A 24513-nucleotide genomic window follows, 5' to 3' on the forward strand; every position below is an offset into this window, starting at 1 on the left:
TATGTTTTTCCATTTGTTAACATTTTCAGCTATTTCTTTTCTTAGAGTTTCATAGTTCTCTTTATAGAGATCTTTCACGTCTTTTGTTTTGATCCACGAATGGATTAATAAATTGTGGTATATGTATACCATGGAATACTATGCAGCCTTAAAGAAAGATGGAGACTTTACCTCTTTCATGTTTACATGCATGGAGCTGGAACATATTCTTCTTAGTAAAGTATCCCAAGAATGGAAGAAAAAATACCCAATGTACACAGCCCTACTATGAAACTAATTTGGGACTCTCACATGAAAGCTATAACCCAACTACAACTTAACAATAGGGGGAAGTGGGAAAGGGGGGGGTAGGTAGAGGGAGGGGAATCGGTGGGATCACACCTGTGGTGCATATTACAGGGGTATTTGCGAAACTTGGTAAATGTAGAATGTAAATGTTTTGGCACAGTAACTGAGATAACGCCGGAAAGGCTATGTTAACCACTGTGATAAAAATGTGTCAAATGGTTTATGAAGTGAGTGTATGATGCCCCATAATCATATCATTGTATACAGTTATGATTTAATAAAAAAAAAAAAATTAGTACATAAAATCAAGGTCCACAACTCAGGCCCCTCCAGAATGGTATGCCAGTAACAGTCAAGGTGAGAATAAGGTCAAAGACACATTATTCCTTCACAGTAGCTTAAAAAAAACAATGAAATGCTTGGGAATATACTTAACAAAGGATGTGAAGAATTTCTACAGAGAGAACTACGAAATCCTGAGAAAAGAAATAGCAGAAGACATTAACAAGTGAAAGAACACACCATATTCACTCACAGTTGAGAAGAATCAACATCATAAAATGTCCATACTACCCAAAACAATCTACAGATTTAATGCAATCCCCATCAAAGCATCAATGTCATATTTTGAAGATCTAGAAAAAATAATACTGTGCATCATATGGAACTAGAAAAAAAAACAAATAATAAATGCAATTCTAAACAATAAAAACAAATCTGGAGGCATTATATCACCAGACTTCGGGTAATGCTACAAATCTACAGTGATCAAAACAGCACGATACTGGCAAAAGAATAGGTACCTATGGAAGAAAACAGAGAACCTAGAAGTGAACCCAGCCACTTACCATCTGATCTTTGATAACCAAACAAAAGCATACACTGGGAAAAAGAATTCATATTTAATACATGGTCCTGGGAGAACTGGTTAGCCACAACGGGAAGACTAAAACTAGACTTCTCACGACTTACAAAAAGTGACTCTCATTGGATAAAATATCTAAATTTAAGACACTAAATGACAAAAAATCTGGAAGAAAGGGTGGAAAAAACTCTTGGCAAAATCAGCCTGAAAAACAGCTTATGAACAAGACCCCCTTGGCAACTACAGCAATATTAAAAATAAATAAATTGAACATAACCATACTAAAAAGCTTCTGCACAACTAAAGGTACAAGAACTAAAGAAAACAGCCTATGAAATGGTAGAAGGTATTTGCACACTATGACTTGGACAAAGAGCTGATAACTGGAATTTACAGAAAACTCAAACTAATTCACAAGAAAAGAACAAACAATCCTATGTCAAAAGTGGACAAAAACTTTCCTGAAGAAGATGGATGAATGGCCAAAAAACACATGAAAAAATACTTATCATCAGATAAATGCAATTCAAAGCTACATGAAGGTATTACCTAATCCCAGTGGAATAGCCCACATCACAAAGTCCCAAAGATGCAGATGCTGGTGTGGATGTGGAGAGAAGGGAACACTTCTACACTGTTAGTAAAACTGCAAACAGATATTTTCCATAGCCTCTGTGGAAAGAATTATGGAGAATTCTCAAAGAACTAAAAGTATACCTTCTATTTGATCCTGCAATCTCTTTACTAGGTATCTACCCAGAAGAAAACAACATTTTACAATAAGGACATCCACACTAGAATCTTTACTGCAGCTCAATTCATAATTGCCAGGATGTAGAAGAAACCCATGTGCACATCAACCCAGGAATGGATTAAAAAACGGTGGTATATGTATACCATGGACCCCTTTCAGTCATAAAAAAGAAAAAGATGAAAACTACATATTTTGCTTTTACCTGGATGGAGTTGAAAAGCATTCTTCTTAGCAAAGTGTGCATGAATAGAAAAGTATCCAATATACTCAATACTAATATGAAACAATTACATAAAGAACTACACACCCACAGGAGACAAAAATACAATTGAGTTGAAATGGGAGGGCTGAAGGAGAGTGCATAGTGTGCACATTTGCTCTCATCAAATGTACACAATGTGAGGACACACAGCACACTCCGTGGGTGAAGGGATCAGCTCCAACCTGAATTTTACCTAAGATATGCAAACAATGTAACCTAATCATTTTTACCCTCATAGTAATATGAAATTAAAAAAAAAAAAACAAAACAGCAACAACAACATACCCAGGGTCTGCCAGGGCTGTTCTCATATTCCCGATATACTGTGTTTTCTTTTAAATAAAGCTTAGAAGATAAGTGTCAAGTTTATTTCAGGGACCCAAAGTAGAAATGGGATGAAAAGACATTTCTGAGACTGATGTGCTTTTGTTCAGAGAATGCATGAGGTATTTTAGAGATGGACACTTCAGGTGGACCTATTATCCTCACAATCAGGAGGAATCTGTAATTTTGCCAAATTACAGGGTTTTTTTTTCTTTTTAATATAAGCTTGTTACTCTTTTAGAGTTGTGTAGTAACTGCCTAAGGACAAACTGGACTTTTGTGTTATATGTATTCACAAATTTAACCAAACCTTTGGTTTTACTCATTTTTCTTAAATTTTAATTTATTTCACCACTCTACTTTGCCTTGATCTATCCACAATTACTCTAACTTTTGCACATAAGGAAATCCATAATATACAGTATATCCCCTCTTCCACAAACCCTATGTATTTCTAGTTTTTGAGAACTGTTTGCAGATGCAAACATAAAAGATTAATGTGTTTATTTTGTTAGTTATGTTTTCTGTCAGGTTACAGGTTTTCAAAATGATGTGATCCTCTCACCCAAATATGGGCAAAGATATTCAGAAAATAAATAAACTTTAACTAACACATTTCTTAAATCTGTATTTAGCTACTTCCAAATCCTGGACTGCAACTAACAAGTGAAAAATAGTTTTCCTCAGCCTCCAATAGGAACTAGACAACTTTATCACTCTCTGTTTGAAATTAAGTTAATTTATTATATTTTAATCTACCAAAACTGAATAAGCAGGTAATTTTGTAATATTACAATGCCTTCCTTCCTCACTTAAAATGATTTTACCTAACTTCAATAGTAAACCTCTACGTTGTACTTCAGTACTCTTCTAAAGGGCAACATTTGGAGACTTGGAAAGCTTTATGCTATTAGCAGACTAAATCAATGCAATCAGACATAAAAGTCAATTATTTAGCTTTAATTAAAATTATATAAAATAATATGACAGTGCTATGTTGTGACACAGCCTAACTGCTTAAGTCTAGGTCTAATACATCCTAATGTCCTCTAATGACAGTGAATAAAATCATTTTGATACTGTTTACTGATTTGCTACATGTAAATATGTTATAAGCTTGCTATTGTTACCCCAAGAATAATGAGCCCCGTTACCAAAGGCCTCATTCTTTTTTTTTTCCTTTTTTTATTAAATCATAGCTGTGTACATTAATGCAATTGTGGGGTACAATGCGCTGGTTTTATATACAATTTGAAATATTTTCATCGAACTAGTTAACATAGCCTTCATGGCATTTTCTTAGTTATTGTGTTCAGACATTTATATTCTGCATTTAGTAAGTTTCACCTAAGGCCTCATACTTTATGATACAAACTCTCTTCGTAGACACAATATTTATGACTCAAATCTCTCCTTCAATATAGACACTGAAGTGAGTTAGGGATCACTAGGCATAAGAAATATTTAGCCTAAGCATTACTGACTGGCAACATAAAATTGTAAATTTGGAAACACTGTGAATGATTATTCTTTTAATGTACTCAGTGGCCACCACTGTAAAATTGTTCACAAATTCTATTGCTTAGCAATATGATTAAACAGCTGATGTTACCTTCCTTATCACATAAGAAATTTATAATACAAGGAATATAATTATAAAAATTATAAAATACACAAAATCCCAGAAAACACTTGCCTCTATACCAATGGCAAATTTATCTATAATTTATTATTTATTTTAAAAAATGTTTTAAACTTTACAATAGTTAAATAGATTTTTAAAATTTAATATCAAATTATAACCTATCAATTCTTAAATGCTATTCCAAATTTTAATTTATTTTCAACTATTCTATGTTACCAATGCAAATAAAACCATAATTAACCCGAAATTAAAATTTCAATTTTTTTATACCTGTGGATGATTATTTTTCCTTCCATCCTGCTTTTCTTCTTTTTCCTCTGATATTACCATAAAGTCTTGTTTTGCTGTCAAAACCATAAATTTAGTTAATATAATCTACTTAGAATGATCCAATTAAAGCTATAGTGTTTATAAAAGAAGAGAGAATTTTTTTCATTTTATAAACTGATAGTTTAAATGGAAATTAATCTTTAGAAGAGTATTTATTTTCTTATAAAAATTTTCAAAATACACTCAGGGAGGCATCTGATGTCCCCAGATTCAAGGCATACCAACATCTCAAATATTCATTCCTCCATTTGTCTACCCAACATAAATGAACAAAATTTAAAATTATCATAAACATATGAAGTATCACTGTATACTAGTCTCTACTTCATAATTGTATGTTCAAAAACATTGCCTGTGTGTTCTTATATTAATGGTTCACACAGTTGGCGTTGCTTTTTATACCTTCATCAGTGTATATCCTGTTCCTATGTCTGAAATGTTCTCGTCTATGACAAACCCACAGCTAATATTATACTAAATGAAGTAAAAGTGAAAGCTTTTCCACTCAGCAACTGGAAGAAGACAAGTTTGTCCTCTGTCACTACTAATCAGGATAAAAGTCCCAGCCAAAATAATCAGGCAAGAGAAGGAAATAAAGGGCATTCAAATGGGGGCAGAGGAAATGAAACTCTCCCTCTTTGCTGTTGATATACTTAGAAAACCCCAATGCCTCAACCACAAGATTCATAAAAGTGATCAAAAATACAGTAATATTGCAGGATACAAATTCAATGTCTGCAAATCAGTAGATTTTGCATATGCCAATAATAGCCAAAATGAGAAGTAAATCAAGGAAATAATTCCCTTCACAGTACTTCAAAGAAAATGAAATACCTTGCAATATACCTACCAAAAAGATGAAACACCCTTTAAAGAAAATTACAAAACTGTATGAAAAGAAGTAGCAGAAAATATTAATAAATGGAAAAACATACCATCTCATAGCTGGGAAGAATCAACATTGTTAACATTTCTATACTTCCCAAAGCAATCTACAGATTCAATGCAATCCCCATTAAAATAACTTTGTCATACTTTACATATTTGGGAAAAATAGTACTTCATTTTGTATGGAACCAGAAAAAATTCCAGATAGCCAAGGGGGAATTCTTAGTAACAGAAGCAAAGTCAGGGTATCAACCTACCAGACATTAGGCTATTCTACAATGTCATCATAATGTAAACAGCATGTTACTGGCAAAAAATAGAGACATAGACATCTAGAACCGTATAGCAAATCATGAAATGAAACTATTATAGCCATATGATCTTTAACAAACCATACAATAACATACACTGGGGAAAAGAATCCCTATTCAATAAATGGTGCTGGGAGAACTGGATATCCACATGTAAAAGACTGAAACTAGACCCGCATCTTTCTCCACTCATTAAAATTGATTCAAGATGGAGAAAGGATCTAAATATAAGGCATGAAACAATAAAAATCCTTGAAGAAACTCTGGGGAAATCACTTGCAGTTATGGCCCTGGGGCAATTGCAACAAAAGAAAAACAAATGTGACTTAATTCAACTGAATAGCTTCTGCACAGCGAAGGAGAAAACAACCAAAGCAAACAGACAACCAGCAGAATGGGAAAAGATATTTTCATATTATGAATAAGACAAAACCTTGATAAGTAAGTTGGGCATTGTGGTAGGTGTGGTAGTCCCAGCTACTCGGGAGGCTGAGGCAAGAGAATTGCCTAAGCCCAAGAACTGAAGGTTGCTGTGAGCTGTGACACCACAGCACCCTACCAAGGCAACAAAGTGTAACTATGCCTCTTGAAAAAGAAAAAGAAACAAAAAAAAAGTACTTTAATAAATAGACTCTACAAAGAACTCAAATTAAGCAACAACAATAAGAGCCAACAATCACTTATATCAGTGGGAAAATGAGATGAATAGAACCTTCTCTAAAGAAGATAGATGAATGGATAACAAATATGAAAAGATGCTCATTGTCTATAATCATCAAGGAAATGCAAATCAAAACCACTCTGAGATATCATCTAACCCCAGTGAGAATAGCCCACATCACAAAATCTCAAAGATGTAGATGCTGATGTGGAAGGGGAGAAAAGGAAACACTTTTCCACTGCTGCTGGGACTGCAAATTAATACAACCATTCTGGAAGGAAGTATGGAGAATCCTCAAATAACTCAAACTACACCTCCCTTCGATCTTGCAAACCCATTACTGGACATCTACCCAGAAAGGAAAAAAAAAATAATTTTATCATAAGAACATTTACACTAGACTGCTTACTGAAGCTCAATTTACAATTGCCAAATTGTAGAAACAACCTAAATGCCCACCAAACCAGGAATAGATTAACAAGCTGTGGTACATGTACACCATAGAATACTATTCAGTCACTAAAAAAGATGGTGACTTTACATCTTTTGTGTTAACTTGGGAGTTGAAATACATTCTTCTTAGTAAAGCATCACAAGAATGGAAAAGAAAGAAAGCAAGGTCCTCAATTCTATATGAGGACAATTAATTATGGGGTGGGGGATTTTGGGGGTGGGGGAGTTGGGGAACAGAGAGAAGGAAGCGGGGAGGGGGTTGGCAGCTCACAGTGTGTGACACACCTCTTGGGGGCGGGGCACAATTATAAGAGGGACTTTACCTAACAAATGCAAGCTGCATAACCTGGTCTTGTACCCTCCATGATTCCCCAATAATAAAATTTTTAAAATGAATAAAAAATAAAGGCAAGGGGTTAAAAAAAGAACCTGTAGCAATTTCTTTCTTTCTCTTTTCCTTTGCTTATTTTTTCTTTTTTCTGTTTCATTTTTCCTACACTTTCTTTCCTCCATCCCTTCCTCTCTCTCTTTTCTTTCCCTTCCTCCCTCCCTTCCTTTCATTATAAATGATGTGAGAAAGCCACCACAACTAGTTGTGTAGAGTTTTCACAATGAATTTGTTCAGTAAATATGAAACAACCATTTAATTTTTCTCATATTGCTGCTTTTATTATTATGAATCTCCTGCTTTATATACCTAAAATATGTTAGAAGAAGAGCAATCTTAAAAAAATATTTACTGAGTTTTTGTTTTACTCACTGGAGAAGAGTAAGGATGATCATCTAGTGAGAACTATACAGTGTAAAAAGGTTTTTCAAAACAGAAGACAACTAACAAATGCATTTTTAAAACTAAATTTCTATAAGACTCAATGAACAGTAAATAATGACATTTTATAAAAGATTCCCTGTGTACAGTTATGCTTAAAGTCTTTTAAATGGGGATTTTATCCATATATTAAAATGTCATGGCCTATGGAATTAAAAAAATGTTAACATTTGTTATTAGTAACACTTCAATATTCTAACAGATATTTTAATAAAAATAATTCATAGTAAACATGGCTATATAAACTTTAAATGCTGTATTGCAATGAAAGGATTTTTATCAAAGAAAAAACCAATTACCTGATCTGGATATTTTCACATTCCTCCTTCCTACTGCTTTCTTCAGACTGGAAACTGTCATGTTAATAGTGCTCTGAATAGCCTTGAAAACACATTGTAACATAAATAATGAACATTGCACACAATGTGCCATGAATAATTCCAGATGAAAAAATGAATGTTATTACCTTCAATGGATGTTTCTTAAAAGACCCTAAAAAACAAAAGGAACATATAATCAATTTAAATGACAGTAGAAATGCAAATATGACAAAGCCAAACATACATTCATGGAAAGTTTCTATTGAGCTGAATCCTCAAGTAAGAAAATAATTTAATTACTTTAGGTTTTGGATCATTCTATTATTGTTATTATTTTTCTTGCTGCTGACAGAAATGTGACAGAAATAAGTAGAAGAAAAATAGGAATATAATATACAATAAGCAGCTAAGATTTCAAAAGAAAGATTATGTTTCAAATAAGAAAATTTAAATAGAAAACTGAACGTATGCCAATGTGAGCAGTGATCTTTAATCAGAGGAACAAACCATAAACCTAAAAGATAAATAACAAGGCTGATGGTTGAAGCCTATAGGATATCTTCAGAGCAACACATAAGAATTATTTATACCATTACACTATAAGTTCTTCAGTTTGTCATGTTATTTAGGAAGGACACAGTTGGGATCACAATTTAGTTGAATGTATACTGCGTTTCGTGTTTTTAATTGACAAGCATGTATATATTCTTGTAGAATAACAGCAGAGAAAAATATTCACATTTTCCCATGCTCATGTGAACTAAGAATAGGACTACATGTCTTATGTCCTCTAGTTTTGTCATTTTAAAGACTTTCATTGACCCAATCAAGCGGTATATAGGATATAATGGAGAAATTACATAAAATAAGCTGTCATTATTAAAATATTTATCAAAAAGGAGACAGTGAATGCCATAAAATTACTACAAATTTCATTAATAACCACCATAATTCAAGATAAATGGAAAATTAATTGAAAATAACAAAAAAATCAAGAAATAACCTATATAATTTTATCTTTTCTAAAATTTGTTTAGTGGAGTAGACATATCACTTTAATGGCTTAATGACTATTTCTATATCTTAATGACTTAATAATTTCTTTTTTAAGTTTAAAAATTAGCAAATTTTAATAATATAAAAACATCAGCAATCTCCCAAACTCACGTAAATCTTAAATAAGAAGAATCATAAATAGGATTATAGATTATATGTAATACAATATTAATGGGATCCGTACGTTTAAAAAATACTTTGACATGCAGTCAGATGAATATTTTCTAGATTGAATTAGATGATATCTACCTGAAGCAATGTCTTTTATTAAAAAAAAAAAAAGATTTAAAATAATCACAACACGGAGCTATTTCTTATAAGAAGATTAAAGAAAAAACAAAGTTATCATTTGGTCAGCAAGTGATCTTCCTACGTACCCTCCTAATGGAATGGAAATCCTAGGCAAGATAATAGCTAAGTCCTTTTTAGGATACCATAAGTTCATATTTTTTGTTTCTTCTTTAGCTATCTTACAAGTCCTTTCCTTGTAGAAGTCATATAAAGAGGTCTGACACTTACAAGACTAATATCATCTGCCACATTGTGTTCTGTGTTCTTTAAAGTGATTGCAAGTTGGGAGAGAAATTCTGCTGATAAATTCCAGGTTTTGAATATACAACCACTTATCTATATTTGTTCAGATCTTTAAGGAATTTCATCTCTAAAATTGCCCTAAATGAGCATTTATGTACATTCAGGTTAATTTGCGTGTTTGTACTTGATACACACACAGAAAAGATGCTATATCATCCACATTTCGTGCATTCTTGGAACTGAGTTTCTTCTGTCTTCCATAAAATTCTGTTAAATAATATTGCCTTTAATTACATCTGCAATTATCTTAAGGACCCTACCATAAAGAGTGTTGTGTCAGGCATTGAACATTTCATTAATTTTAGTAAAAGTTAATATTCTTATACTAGTATAATTTTCATTAAATGATAGCTGTGTATATTAATGCATTTATAGGGTACAATGCCTTGGTTTTATATATAATCTGAAATACTTTCATCAAATTGGTTAACATAGCCTTCACCATACTTTCTTACTTATTGTGCTAAGATAGTTGTACTCCACACTTTACAGATTTGACATGTATCCTTGTGAAATGTACCATAGGTGTGGTCCCACCAATTACCCTCCCTCCACCTGTCCTTCCCCCTCCCCTCCTTTTCCCTTCCTCTTTTCCCTTCATCTTGGGCTGTAGTTGGGTTATAGTTCTCATATGGAAGAGTGGGTGCTTATATATTGGTTTCATAGCAGGGTTGAGTGCATTGCTATTTCTATAAAATAGCTAGTTCTGAAAATAGTAGTCAATGCTTGTATATGTAAATTAATTTCCAATTAAATAATATCAATGAAACACAGATCTCTAATGACTGATAGTTATGGAGCAATGAAATGGGTTATTGTGGTTTGTCCCAAATCTAGCACTCCCTCCTGCTTCTAGAGATATCTGGAGCCTAATCTTACCTCTGAGTGCAAATCTGCTGAATCTATCTGCAGTGAGTTTTCTCCTGTTTTCTCATCATTAACTGCATTGTTACCCAGCTAACACCCTCTAGCCTCCCTCTGTCCCCATTTAAAATGCCTATTCCTTTGCAGAGTAACCTTCAGATTTGAGGTCTGCATTCTCCTGCTGGATCATCTTCATCACGTCTTTTCTCTTAGCAGAAATATATTGTATCTATTATTTCAAAGTCTTAATTTCTTTGTTCCGTGCCTTCTAGCTGGAAACATGCTCAGACATAACAGAAAAACAATGCTTTTCCTTGATTAACACATCATGAAAGTGCTCTCCAATGACTCTCTCTACAGATTTCTCTACAACAAAGTTTGCACACTTGCTACTCAGGGTGGCCCAACAACCAGCAGCACCAACATCACATGTATAAAAAATGCAGAAGCCCACGCCGACTAAATCAATATGTGCATTTTAAACAAGATTCCCAGCACAGTTCTAATTTGACAGTTCTGATCTATACTGAGTGGGTATAACACATAACTTACCTGAATTTACCTATTTAGAGTCTAACCTCAAGTTCTTCCCTATCACATCCTCCAAATAGAAAGGAAATCAAAAATAATACAGATTTCAGTGCAATCTTCATAAGGTGAGAGATGCCCTGAGCACTTGATAGATACAACTACTGTATTCTTCCTGCTTCACAAACCTTCAATTACATGATAAAATGCTATGAAGTACCATCACTTTATATGACATGAAATTGCAGACACGTACGGCTCACCTTCTCTGCTTCCACTCCTCCACACTACATCCAACAGCTCTGCAGGACCAGGGCCCTCAGACCTTAATGCCTTCCCAACAGGGAGAAACATAGGAAGAACAGGGAAGTTTGTGCTACTTCTCTGAGTCATTTTGGCACTGGAAGCTCATTTTATTATATTCTTCTCACCTAACACCTTGCTCTACCTTTTAATTTTTTTTTGAAAAGCAATTGCTTTAATTGCATTTCAGCAGGGAGCCTCAACACCATGTAGGGAGGAGAAAATGGGAAGGTCTTGGTTTCTGAGTGCTTTTGGTTGGCCAAGTGTGGCTAGACACTGGGCAGAGGGCCTCCCTCTGCTGGGGCATTGTCTACCCCTGGTCAGTGACAGAGGGCAGCAGGAGTGCTCTGTAACCTTCCCGCCTGGCCCTGGGAAGAAACAAGCTCTAGCCTTCCTCAGCAAGGCTGAGGTAATTGACACCCCACCCCAAGGGCATCTTCTCCGCGTTCTAAGCAGGAAAGAGTTTGTGTGCAAATTACATTGCAAAAACAGATTTTCACCTGAGGCAAACCCAGATATCCCCCTGCTTAACATGCCAAGCCCAAGACTGGCAAGTAGCACAGAGGAAGGTTAGGTCCTTCTTGTGCCATTCTAGGCCCAGAGAAACTGAGAACCCACCTGTTATCTGGCCCCCAGGCTGTTCAGAGTGCCAGCCTGCCTCAAGTTCTGACTGTCCCCCTCCTCTGGCCCTCACAGTTCAAACAAGGCCTGGCAGAAAGAGGGTTGTGTTCAGTTTCAGGCATACATATACCACAATTTATTAATCCATTCATGGGTTGATGGGCACTTGGGCTTCTTCGATGACTTGGCAATTATGAATTGGGCTGCAATAAACATTCTGGTGCAAATAACTTTGTTGTAAAATGATTTTTGGTCTTCTGAATATATACTTAGTAGAGGAATTGCAGGATCGAATGGCAAGTTTACTTTTAGCTCCCTAAGTGCTCTCCAAACCTCTTTCCAAAAGGAACATATTGGGTACTTTTTCTTCCATTCTTGGGATACTTTACTAAGAAGAATATGTTCCAGCTCCATCCATGTAAACATGAAAGAGGTAAAGTCTCCATCTTTCTTTAAGGCTGCATAGTATTCCATGGTATACATATACCACAATTTATTAATCCATTCGTGAATCGATGGGCACTTGGGCTTTTTCCATGACTTAGCTATTATGAATTGGGCTGCAATAAACATTCTGGTACAAATATATTTGTTATGTTGTGATTTTTGGTCTTCTGGGTATATGCCCAGCAGTGGAATTACAGGATTGAATGGCAGATCTATTTTTAGATCTCTGAGTTTTCTCCATATATCTTTCCAAAAGAAATGTATTAATTTGCATTCCCACCAGCAGTGCAGAAGTGTTCCCTTTTCTCCGCATCCACGCCAACATGTCTGGTCTTGAGATTTTGTGATATAGGCTAGTCTCATTGGAGTTAGATGAAATCTTAAAGTAGTTTTGATTTGCATTTCTCTGATGATTAAAGATGATGAGCATTTTTTCATATGTCTGAAGGCCTTGCGCCTGTCTTCTTCAGAGAAGTTTCTCTTCAAATCCCTTGCCCAGCCTGCGATGGGATCCCTTGTTTTTTTCTTGCTGATGTGTTTGAGTTCTCTGTGGATTCTGGTTATTAAACCTTTGTCAGAGATATACCCTGCAAATATATTCTCCCATTCTGAGGGCTGTCTGCTTGCTCTGCTTACTGTGTTCTGAGCCCTACTATGAAACTAATTTGGGACTCTCACATGAAAGCTATAACCCAGCTACAACTTAACAATAGGGGGAAGTGGGAAAGGGGGGGTGGGTAGAGGGAGGGGGATCGGTGGGATCACACCTGTGGTGCATCTTACAGGGGTATTTGCGAAACTTGGTAAATGTAGAATGTAAATGTTTTGGCACAGTAACTGAGATAACGCCAGGAAGGCTATGTTAACCACTGTGATAAAAATGTGTCAAATGGTTTATGAAGCGAGTGTATGTTGCCCCATGATCATATCATTGTATACAATTATGATTTAATAAAAAAAAATAGTATCTTCTTGGGGAGTTGACATTGTTAGTGATTTTTCTAAATATCTTTATGTTTTAAAAATAAATGTCATAAATAAATAAATTATCAATTAAAGTAACTTTCAAAGTATAAAAAAAAAAACAAAAGGAACATATTAGCTTGCATTCCCACCAGCAGTGCAGAACTGTTCCCTTGTCTCCATATCCATGCCAACATCTGTAGTTTGGGGGATTTTGTGATGTGGGCTACTCTTCCTGGAGTTAGATGATATCTCATACTGGTTTTGATTTGCATTTCCCTGATGATTAAAGATGATGAGTATGTGTTTATTTGTCTGTAGGCCATGCACCTGTCTTCTTCAAAGAAGCTTCTGTTCAACTCTCTTGTCCACAATGAAATGGGATCACTTGTTCTTTACTTATTAATAAGTTTGAGTTCTCTGTGGATTCTGATCACCAAACCTTTGTTAGGAACATAATCTGAAAATATCTTCTCCCATTCTGAGGACTGTCTGTTTGCTTTACTAAGTGTGCTCTTGGCTGTGCAGAAGCTGTTTAGTTTGATCAGTAATATATTTTTGGGGTTGCTTCAATTCCCTGGGGGGTGCTCCTCATAAAGTATTCTTCCAGGCCAATTAACATATTGTTCTTAGTATAGTATCTCAAGAATGGAAAAAAAAGTATCCAACTTACTCAGTACTTTTAGGAAATCAATATATAATCCCCCACACTTTTACACAAATGATAAAACACAAATATAGCCAAGATGACAGAGGGAAGAGGAGAGAGAGGGGAGGGAAGGGAGGATAATTGGTGGGACCTCACCTATGGTGCATATTGCAAGGGTACATGTCAAATCTATTAAAAATAGAGTATAAATGCCTTAACACAATAATTAACTGAGGTGAAGGCTAGGTTAACCACTTTGATGTAAGCATTCCAAATTCTACATAAAATCAGCACATTGTACCTAAAATAAAACAAAACAAAACAAAATAAAGTCATTGAGAGAAAGAGAAACAGGTGTGTGCCATGGAGGCAATGGAAACTGCTGCCCTTATACCCCAAATCAGCATCACACATGCTCGGGTGGTGTGGCCAGCCCTTTCCCTTGGTCCAGTCTCCCCTTTGGAGGCAAGGAGCGGGACCGCTTCCTCCCTTTCTTCAGGCTGTTGGCCAACAGCCCCTTGAGGCTGGCTGTCCATGGAAGGCTACAGGCTGCCCCCTGCACCCTTCTCTGTTCACCAGCACAGCTGTCACAGGAAGGGGGTCTTGGCCTCGCTGCTCTCCCTCTGGCTGGGTTTTGGCTTAAGCAAGATGAATCTGTAGAGGAGGGCCATTTCTGAACTCGCCTGGGCTGCTGCATAGCCCTCAGGAGTGTAGCTGGAGGCTTCAGCCATGTTCTGCTAATCTGTGTTGTGGTGCCAGTAGCATGCGGGGCAGCAAGGTGGTGGGTGTGTGAGGACATGAATAATGTTCTGTTTCCTTGTTAAGCAGCCTCACATTCTTCTCCATCTCCAGCAAGACCCACTTGTGATGCTTGGCGATGGCCAGTGTGGCACTGTGGGCCTGCTGGTAAATCCACTCCAGTTCCTGTGTCTGAAAGGTGCAGAGCTCTTCTCCAGTGTTGCACAAGCTGCCAGCCTCAAAGGTAAAGCATGTTGCGTCCCAGTCATAGAGATGCAATGAGACAAGCTTCAGACTGCTGTGTCCCAGAGGAAGAAGCTGTTCTCCTAGGTGATCTGCAGTTTGCACTCACCATACACGTCCAGGTGGGGGCAGTTAGGCAGGAAGATGCCATGCGCCCCTGGGGCCAGGTCAGGCTTTCCCTGACTGGTGTCATTCAGCCGATCCCAGACACGCCACAGATAGTGTCTTGCACCACTATTTAGCCTCCAGCTCTGGGTCCCAGGTGAAGGCTTGTGCCCAGTCATTGGTGAATGCGATGGCTGCTGCCTGCCGCTAGGTCTCCTCAGGAAGCCATGTAACATACTTGACATTGCTGATGTCAGTCACCTTGGGACAGCCTCGGAGGTGCACTGACGTCTCATCTGGATACTTCTCCAGCCACAGAGGCCCCTTGTTGGAGGATTTGCAAAACACCAGTCAGCACCGCTGGTAGATTCCCAGCTTCCTGCTCTTCATCATGTGGCCTTGCTTGAGAATGTGACTGAAATCAGTTTCAATGGTTTCTCCCCCATCCCTGGGCACCAGGCTTGTTGAGGTGAGGGGAGGGATGTCCAGGGCCCGGCTTGGGGCACCTCAGATCACCACTTCCAGATACTCCTCTTGCTGGCCACTCCTGACCTCCCCGCCTCAGTATTATTCTAGCAGCTCCTTCACCAGGCGCCTATTGGGCGAGGCCTCAGGGCAGGAACATGCCCGCCTAACTGCTGGGGACTGCCAGAGCAGGCAGGGTAAGTTACGGAGATGCAGCCAGCAGGCTCACGCTCCAGCTGAGACTCCTGCTCTACCTTTTATTTAGGAAGTATTTTATTGGACCACCCTGACATTACATCCATCTGCTCCTTTTCTCTCCATGTACTCCCTGTACTGTCTGCTTTCCCTATTCTTCATCCCCTTTTGTAAACCTGTCCTCTTCTGATTTCCTGACTTTGCTGAGCTCTCAAATTGTATTGAGATGGGACTAAAGCTTCAGCACCTTTAGTCATACACTGTATTTCATCTTTACCTGTTGCTAACACCTGAGAAGAGATACAATTTAACACTATTCGCTTCTTCATTTTTTTTTTACTATACATTTAATAGGTCATTTTCCTTGGCATTTAGAATATGTTGGTGCTCATGTTTTTCGATAAACATTTTTTCAAATGACTTTTTCAATAAAATGCACTGCTTACCCTTTACTTGTTTGGGTACTGTCTTGGTTTCATTTGAATTGCCACTCCCAGAAGAACAACGAAGATCCTCTTTGGTAAGATTCTCTGATAAATTCTGTTAAAAATAACATAAGTATTGAGTTTCAATTACAGTATAATGATAATATTTGGCACTAAGATTTCCTAATCACTTCCTTCAAAAATGTCTGAAATTTCTACTCTAAAAACAATTAATTTTACCTTTAAATAGAAGAATGTCTTGAAAACCAAAGCATTGCAACCTTACATATGCTCTCTAGATGAACCTTACCTTCTACCTGTGTATGGCTACTGATTCTGTAAATGGAGCAAAGGCAGCCAAAGGAAACATTAACTCATGTCATATCACAATAAGGAACTATCTTCACCTTCCATAACATTACTTTGCATTCTCCACCAACACAAACAAATGTTGCAAAAAGTTTAATACATGGGCTATCATACTTCTGGCATTACATCATTAAAATATTTCTTACTCAAGAAATATTTCAGTGTTAACACTAGATACCAGCATAATGGGCAACTTTGGAGTATGTCATGTTGAGTATAGGCTCAACAATAAGGCCTTGAAAACATCTAAATGTTTTGTGATACAATTTTTACTGATAGGTAAAATTGCTGAAGAAACAGAAAACCTATGATAAGCAAAACTTGCCTTATGGTTTATGTTTAAGTAAAAGCAAAAGAAGTATATATACCATGTAACTCCTTCCCAATTAGGAAACACCTTTAAGAAAGTATGGCAAGGCTTAATAAAAATTGAAGGATGGGAACAGAGAAGACGTCTTCTGGAAACTTCTAAAGTATTCCAGTCACTTACTTGTACGTTTTCTTCTCTACACATTATAGTAATGAAAATAAAAATCATGATGAAGATGGTGACCCCAGGTTCTGCTTTCTGGTCGATGTAGGAGATAAGAGTAAAATGGTAAAAATATGTGATTAATACAGCGTGACAAAGTGGAAAATCAGAATGGACCAGGCAACTGACCAAGGACAAAGCTGCAATGACAAGTGCAGCAGCCACCTCATTTTGAACTTGAACTTTTTCTTCTCCAAACATGGGAATGCTACCGGTAACCTGCCTTCCTCATTCCTGACCCTTAGCATCTCTTGCTGTATTTCTTTCTTCATAAACACATATGCTTTTGATGATCTGTCTCTATGTGGTGGGGAGAGATGCAAGTTTTCTGATTCAGGTTCATGGTTTATACATAGTAGCACTGTTGTCCTCATCTAATGCCTCAGGATCATGTGCAGTATGTACTGTTTTTCCTTCCTCGTAAGTGTCTGTAGCAGCAGAAGCACTGTGTCCTTTCACTTGAACAAGCACACACTTCATTTCTTTGTTGTTATCAAGTCAGATTTTGCATCACTAGACTGAAGCATAGTTCTGATATCTAATATCCAATTAATGATGTCTGGGCACCTATTTCTTGCCACTTCACTACCAAACTCTCGGTGTCCCTTGATTTCAACTGTGACTTCTGAGTTCCTTGCTTCTTTTGGTGTCTGTATCTTTTTCACATGTCTCCTCACCTATCTTAAACACATGCCCAGAGTGTCTGTCTCCATTGTTACAATATTCACTGTATCTTTTTTTTTTTTTTTCATTTCCATAAAGTTCAGAAGTTGAGTGGTGAGTATACTTCAGGGACACAAAGTAGGCATGAGATGGAAAGATATTTTTGTGACTGAGGCCTTTTTCTTGAGAAATGCCTGAAACACTATATAGGTGGACACTCCAGGTGCATCGGCCTTTTTCTTGAGAAAATACCTGAAACACTATAAAGATGGACACTCCAGGTGCATCTTTTCCTTCACAATCAGCTATATTATTTTTCAAAATAAATGGTGCTTTTTAAAAATTAAATCTTTTTCACCTTTAGTTTCTTGCTTCTATACTCTGGTACAGGACATGAATGTTCTTTTTTTTTTTTATCACTAACCATGTGGCTTAACTCATTTGACGTAGGATTTACCTAATTTCTTTATTCTCCTTTGCCTTGTTTGATCTGTACTTTCTCATACTTGTTTACACAAGGACAGATATACAAGTATATTCTCTCTACCATAATTCTGATTAATTCTTATTACTTGAAACAAGTTTTCAGATGCAAACATGCAAGTTCAATGTGCTTATTTTGTTACTCAGTTGTACTTTCACCTATCAGGGAGCATTTTTTTTCCAAATAAATATATCCTTACCAATCATGTGTGCACCAAGTTAGAAAAAAAAAACAGAAAATTCAAAAATGGAACAGGAAAACACCTCGGATCTATATTTAGCTACTCCCAAATCATTGGATTGCAAATAAAAAGTTAAAAAAAAATAATTTTCCATAGTCTACATGACAGAAAAGTGTGAACGAGTACTTCAGCATTTTCATTCTTTGCCTATAATTCACTGATTATCTATTAAACCTACTAAAATGTATTAGCAGAAGACTTGTAGTACTGCAAAGCCTTCCTCAGTTGAGAAACTTTCGTGCATATACCTTTGATAGCAGATCCCTACATTGCTTCTCAGTACTTTCTCTAAAGGTTAACAATGAGACACTGGACAAACTTTACATTGCCAGCAAAGAACATCAACAACAATCAGAAAGATAAGTGAACTTTCAAATTTTAATTCAAATAATATGACATAATATGACTGTGTTATGTTCTGACACAGGCAATCTGCTTAAGCCTACGTCTAATAGATTCTAATGTCCTCATAAAACAGTGGGTGAAAGAACCTTGATACCGTTTAAAGATTTCCACAGGTAAGTGAGTTACAAACTTTCTGCTGCGTCCTCACAACAAGGTCCCATTCTGCAAAGTAGGATTCTCCTCAGAGGCACAGTCTAATGACCCCATTCCCTCTCTCAACACACACTGAACTGAGTTAGAGGCCACAAGCAGGAAGAAGTACACTAGCTGGCATGAATGACTGATGGTATAAAACTATGCTACAGTTTGGGACATTGGGAATGGTGACTCTTTGGACATGAGTCCAACTCAGTGGCCATCATGGTGAAATTACTCATATTTTCTCTTGCTTAGTAATATGATTCTTTACTTGGCATTACCTTCCTTATCATGTAAGGTTATAAAATTGCAGAACAAGGAAAACACCAGAAACCCTCTACCTCTAGTCCAAGGGCAAAGATTAGATGTAAGTCATTCTTTACTTTTGGAATCTTTAAGTTTTAAACTAGTGAAAAAACTTCTTAAAATTAAATATTACCTTCAGCATATGGATTATAAAATGCTATCCCAGTGAAAATGTCCCTTGGACTATGTCACATTACTCATGTAAAGAAAATAATATTAAACCAGGAACTGAAATTAAAATTTGTTGATACCTGTGGGTGGTTATTTTCACTTCCTTTAAGCTCTTCTTGCTCTTCCTTTGATATGGATACCGACTTTAGTACTGTAAATTTCATATATTTAGGTAAATGAGTTGCTTAGAATGATTTCATAAAAGCTATCATCTTTATAAAAATTGATAGAAAGCAAAATTTATTTTTATTTTATAAATTGAGGGTTTAGATGAAGGTAAATCTTTAGCAGACTACATACTTCTTTTTAAATATGACTAATTAGCTTACACATTATTTTTATTCATTTTTCTTTTCAGACAGAGTCTCATTGTGATCCCTTGAGTCAAGGTCCATGGCTTCCGAGCCCACAGCAACCTCCGTCCCTTGGGCTCAAGCCATCTTCTTGCCTCAGATTCCCAAGAAGCTGGGCCTACAGGAATCTACCACAATGCCAGGCTAGATTTCCTATTTTCAGTAGAGATGGGGTCTTGCCCTTCCTTAGGGTGATCTCAAATTCCTTAGCTTGAGTGATCCACCAGCTTTGGCCTCTGAGTATTAGGATTACGGGCATGAGCCACCATTCCTGCCCTAACTATCTAACACTTTAAACCACTGAGAATGCTACTAGATAGCTTTTATGAGGATAAAAGCCACAAATATCATAAATTCATCCACTCAATAAAAATGGCAAAAAATTCATAAACAAAGCAAGATTTACAAATCTAGTAAAACATAAAGGTATCACTGTATACTCTGGTCTACTTCAAAATAGTACCTGTAACATAGTGTGCATGTTGTGTCACACATTATGGGGGCAAGACATGATTGCAAGAGGGACTTTGCCTAACAATTGCAATCATTGTAACCTGGCTTATTGTACCCTCACAATGAATCCCCAACAATAAAAAAAATAAATAAAAAATAATAGTTCTCAAATTTGCTATTAGGTTTTATTCCTTTATCAGTGTATGCCCTGCTCCTTACATGAGAAATGCTTTCCTCTAATATTCTGACAAATCACCTTGCACTGTTAGACTGCTATATCAAGCCTTCACTGATTCTCGCATTTTCCCCAGATGAACAGCTATCTAGCCTCTCTTGGGGCTGCCTTACTACTTAGATTTCTCCTCTGCAACTTTTAATCCTGAACTGTGGTTCATTTATTTCCTTTTTGCTTCACAATATAATTTAAATAAATTTATTTTCTTTTTAAATTTTTTGATTTTTTGTCTTGTCTTTATCTGTTACAGAAAATTATAGAGCCATAAAATTATTGGTTATTTAAATTGCTTTTGAACCGTTTTTTTTTTTTTTTCCATTTCTATCCCTTTGTCTTGTAAGCCATTTAAGGGTGAAATCTTCCAAAGTCCCATTAGACCAATAGTCTGAATCTTGTTTTGTGTGGCTATTCTTGGCTCTAAGTTTAAAAATATGTACATAAAATGCATCAAGGTTGGCTTTTCCAGAAGTCATGTCTGAGCTGAGAAGTAAAGGGTGAGATGAACAAGGTGAAAAAGTGAGGAGGCCAGGAAAAAGGGAGAGCAGGACAGAAAGCAGCAAGAGGAAAGAGAAGCCTGGAATAGGGTGTGCATTTGTCCAAAATAGAGGGATTGGCTCAGAGGGCACTCCCAGAGGTTCTTCGGTAGTGCTAGAGTAAGGCAGACACACAGGGAGAGGGCTAAAATGGAGAGTTGAGAACAAGTCAGATTACAAAAGCCTTCTGTGAAACTTAAAAGTACTAGGATATTACTAATTTAAAAACATTTAATCATCCTACTGGCCCTGGAGAGAGGCCACAGTAAATACTGTCAGGAAGATGAATTCTAGGGGCACATGAATAAATAATACAGGCCATATAGCAAAAAAAATGCACTTCTGAAATATATGAATGTTTCCAGAAATGCTTCACATAGTGTCAGTGCCCAGTGTAATGTGGATTTTTATTTAATAAATAAAAGAATCTGGGTTTGGCATTTCATTTTTTTTTTCAATTTTAAAGCACAGTGTAATACTTAATTACACTAAGTATTTATGTTTACAACCCATGGTATACGAAAGCTCCTAATGATCCCAATCACTTTTACTTGCATTTGCCCCCTTTTTAATCTGAACTCAGAGGGTTAAGTGTGGTACACGTATGTTGGAATGGTATAGAAAGGTTAAATTAAACAAGGGCACTAGGGTCAATCTCAACAGATCCAAAAAATGTAATGTTGAGAAAATAAAGAAGTTGCAGAATTTTACTAATAAGGATACACTCTCACACGTACACAGTCTGCTAATTGGATCATCTGATTTCAGTAAAATCAGTAAGATGGAATAATTAAAGTTAAAACATGACTGACGTGTTAACATGAAGTGTTGCTCTAAGTAAAGATTTGAATTTCAATAAGCACTTGAAAAATTGTGGAGTTACAAAATTCACCTCAGTCAATTCCCTAACAAGGAAAGGGATGCCAAATCAGAGAACTATGTGAGGCAGAATAACCAAAACCAGAAGAACAACAAAAGAAAAGAAAATTACCTGTCGTGGCTTCTTGCACTTTAATTGTTTCTACTCCTTTATCTGGAGTAACAGCTTCTGTGTCACAGGTACTTACAGTGAACTTTGAAAAAAAGTATATCATAAGTAATGCATAATTTCACAAAATATACAGGGAATAATTCAAGACAAACAATGAATGTTGTTACCTGAAACTGAGGTTCTATCTTAGAATCCCCTAAAAAACAAAGAACACATAAAATCGGTGTAAATGACAGTGTAAATGTAGATATGATGAAACCAAGCATACAGTTGAGGAGAGTTCCTATTGAGCTGAACCCTCCAGCTTGGCTTTAAAAGTAATTACTTTAGGTTTGGGTCTGCTTTTTCCCTCTTGTATTGATTGTTTTATTGATTGACTGATTTAGGGGTAGACAGGAACATAACAGACAAAAATTGAACACAATAGGATATAATTTTAATATCATGTTCAGTTCAAACTTCAAAAGTGGCATTAGCTTTCACTCAAATGAAACATAAATAATAAAAAAAAACATTCAAATGAAAAAGTGCACATACAGCAGGGTGAAGAGTGGTCTTTATTCAAAGGAGCAAATCATGATCCAGAGAGGATAAAGGACCAGGCTGATGTAAGAAGCTTACAGTATGTGTTTAGTGCAACCCACAACATCATTTATACCATATGCTGCAAGGATCTGACATGTTCTGCAGCCTGTGCTCCATTTCAGAAGGAACACAGCCGTGATAACAGTTCAGTGGAGGTTATAATCCATTTCTCATTAGAGAAAGGGTTCAATCGATCTACATGGATAGATCCTTGTAAAATAAGTTTTAAAAATGTGATTTTTTTTCCATACCCATAAATACACAAGTATACCAATATTTTTTGTGTCCTCTACTTTGTCATATTAATTTTCTTCCTCAACTCACATAAGAGGTATGCAAGAAATTATATATACTGACCTATCAATCATGAACTATTTATCAAAAAGGAACACACTGAATGGCCACAGAATTATGAGCTATAAATGAAATTTATATTCCAAAATCACTAGACTATTCACTGGACATGACATTAAAATTTATAAAAGGCATACATAAGCTTTTAGGCAGTTTTTCACATTTTTAGAATATTAAGGGATACGTATTTTGTTTACCTACTTTCCTCCTATACAGATTTAATCAAGTGATAAGTGTATTGTTTCTAAAATTAGTGTCCTTGGGTTGTCACATTAATCCATTAAGGGATTTTAGGAAACAGCTGCTTTATAGGAAAAAATAGCATTTAAAAGCCAGTCATCTATTTTCAAAGTAACCTCATCTGATTAACTAGTATCAATGAAAAACATATCTCTGATGCCTGATAATTCCAGAGAAAAGAAATGCATCTCTGTGGTCTGCCTCAATCCCAGCATTTCTTCCTCCTTCCAGTAATCTCTGGGGCTGCAATAATCCAATCTTCTATGTGTGTGCCAATTTCCTGAAGCCACCTGAACTGAGTTCTATCACGTTTGCGCATCCGGAATGAGAAATTACCTAGCTAACTTCTTTCTTCCCTGCCTCTGTGCCCACTCACAAACCCTCTTGCTTTGCAAAAAAAAAACTTGAAATCTGACATTCTGACATTTGCATTCCTTTGATGGATTATTTCCACCACCTTTTTCCTCTTTATTTAGCAATAACATTTTATACCTAGAATTTCAATCTCTCTATAATTCAGTGTTATCCTTCATCTGGAAACATGCTCAAAAATAAGACCAAAATAAAGCTTTCCCTTGATTCTAGGTTGGAGGTATTCTTCAATAGCTCCTCCTACAGATTTCCTACAGAGAAGTCTATACCCTAGTTATTCAAGGTGGTGTGAGGAACAGCAGCCCTGGACTCACCTGAGAATGCATTAGCACTGCAGAATCACAAACCTGCTCAATCACAATGTGCATTTTAACATGGCCCCCACTGATGTCTTTATGTTTGAGAAGCTCTGGTCTCTAAAGAGTGTGAATATACATTCCTTTCCCTGAAATTATCCTTTGGAATATAGACTCCAGTTCCTCTCCATCACATATTCCACACTGAAATGGTATTTAAAATCACAAAGTTTCTAATGGAATGTTAGAGGTTTATAGCTTTCCTGGCCTCTCCACAACTAAGCCTACTGTCTTCCATCCAATTGCATCCAATTGAACCATATGTTATGAAGAACCATCACTTTATACGACATGAAATTGCATACATGTAACATCTCCACTCTCCATCAGACAGCTCTGCATGACCAGGGGCCTCAGACCTTAATGCCTTGCCAACATTAAGAAACACACAGAAAACAGGGAAGTTGGTGCTACTTCTCTCACTCCTTTTGGCACTGGAAGCTCATTTTATTATATTCTTCCCACCTGTATAACACCTTGATCTACCTTTTATTTAGGAAGTATTTTACTGAACCACTTTGCCATTACATCCATCTGCTCCTTTTCTCTCCATGTACCCCTGTACTGTCTGCTTTCCCATTCTTCATTCCCTTTTGTAAACCTGTT

General features: G+C 36.4%; 2 pseudogenes; both read right to left on the minus strand.

Annotated features, from left to right (window-relative positions):
* Positions 1–23919, minus strand: part of LOC128579474 (protein MCM10 homolog) — a 74411-nt pseudogene extending 50492 nt beyond the window's left edge.
* On the minus strand, positions 14543–15827 carry LOC128579467 (docking protein 4-like; annotated as a pseudogene).
* Positions 23920–24513: the final 594 nt, after the last annotated feature.

Source organism: Nycticebus coucang, unplaced genomic scaffold (genome assembly GCF_027406575.1).
Source record: "Nycticebus coucang isolate mNycCou1 unplaced genomic scaffold, mNycCou1.pri scaffold_57, whole genome shotgun sequence".
Taxonomy (NCBI): Eukaryota; Metazoa; Chordata; class Mammalia; order Primates; family Lorisidae; genus Nycticebus; species Nycticebus coucang.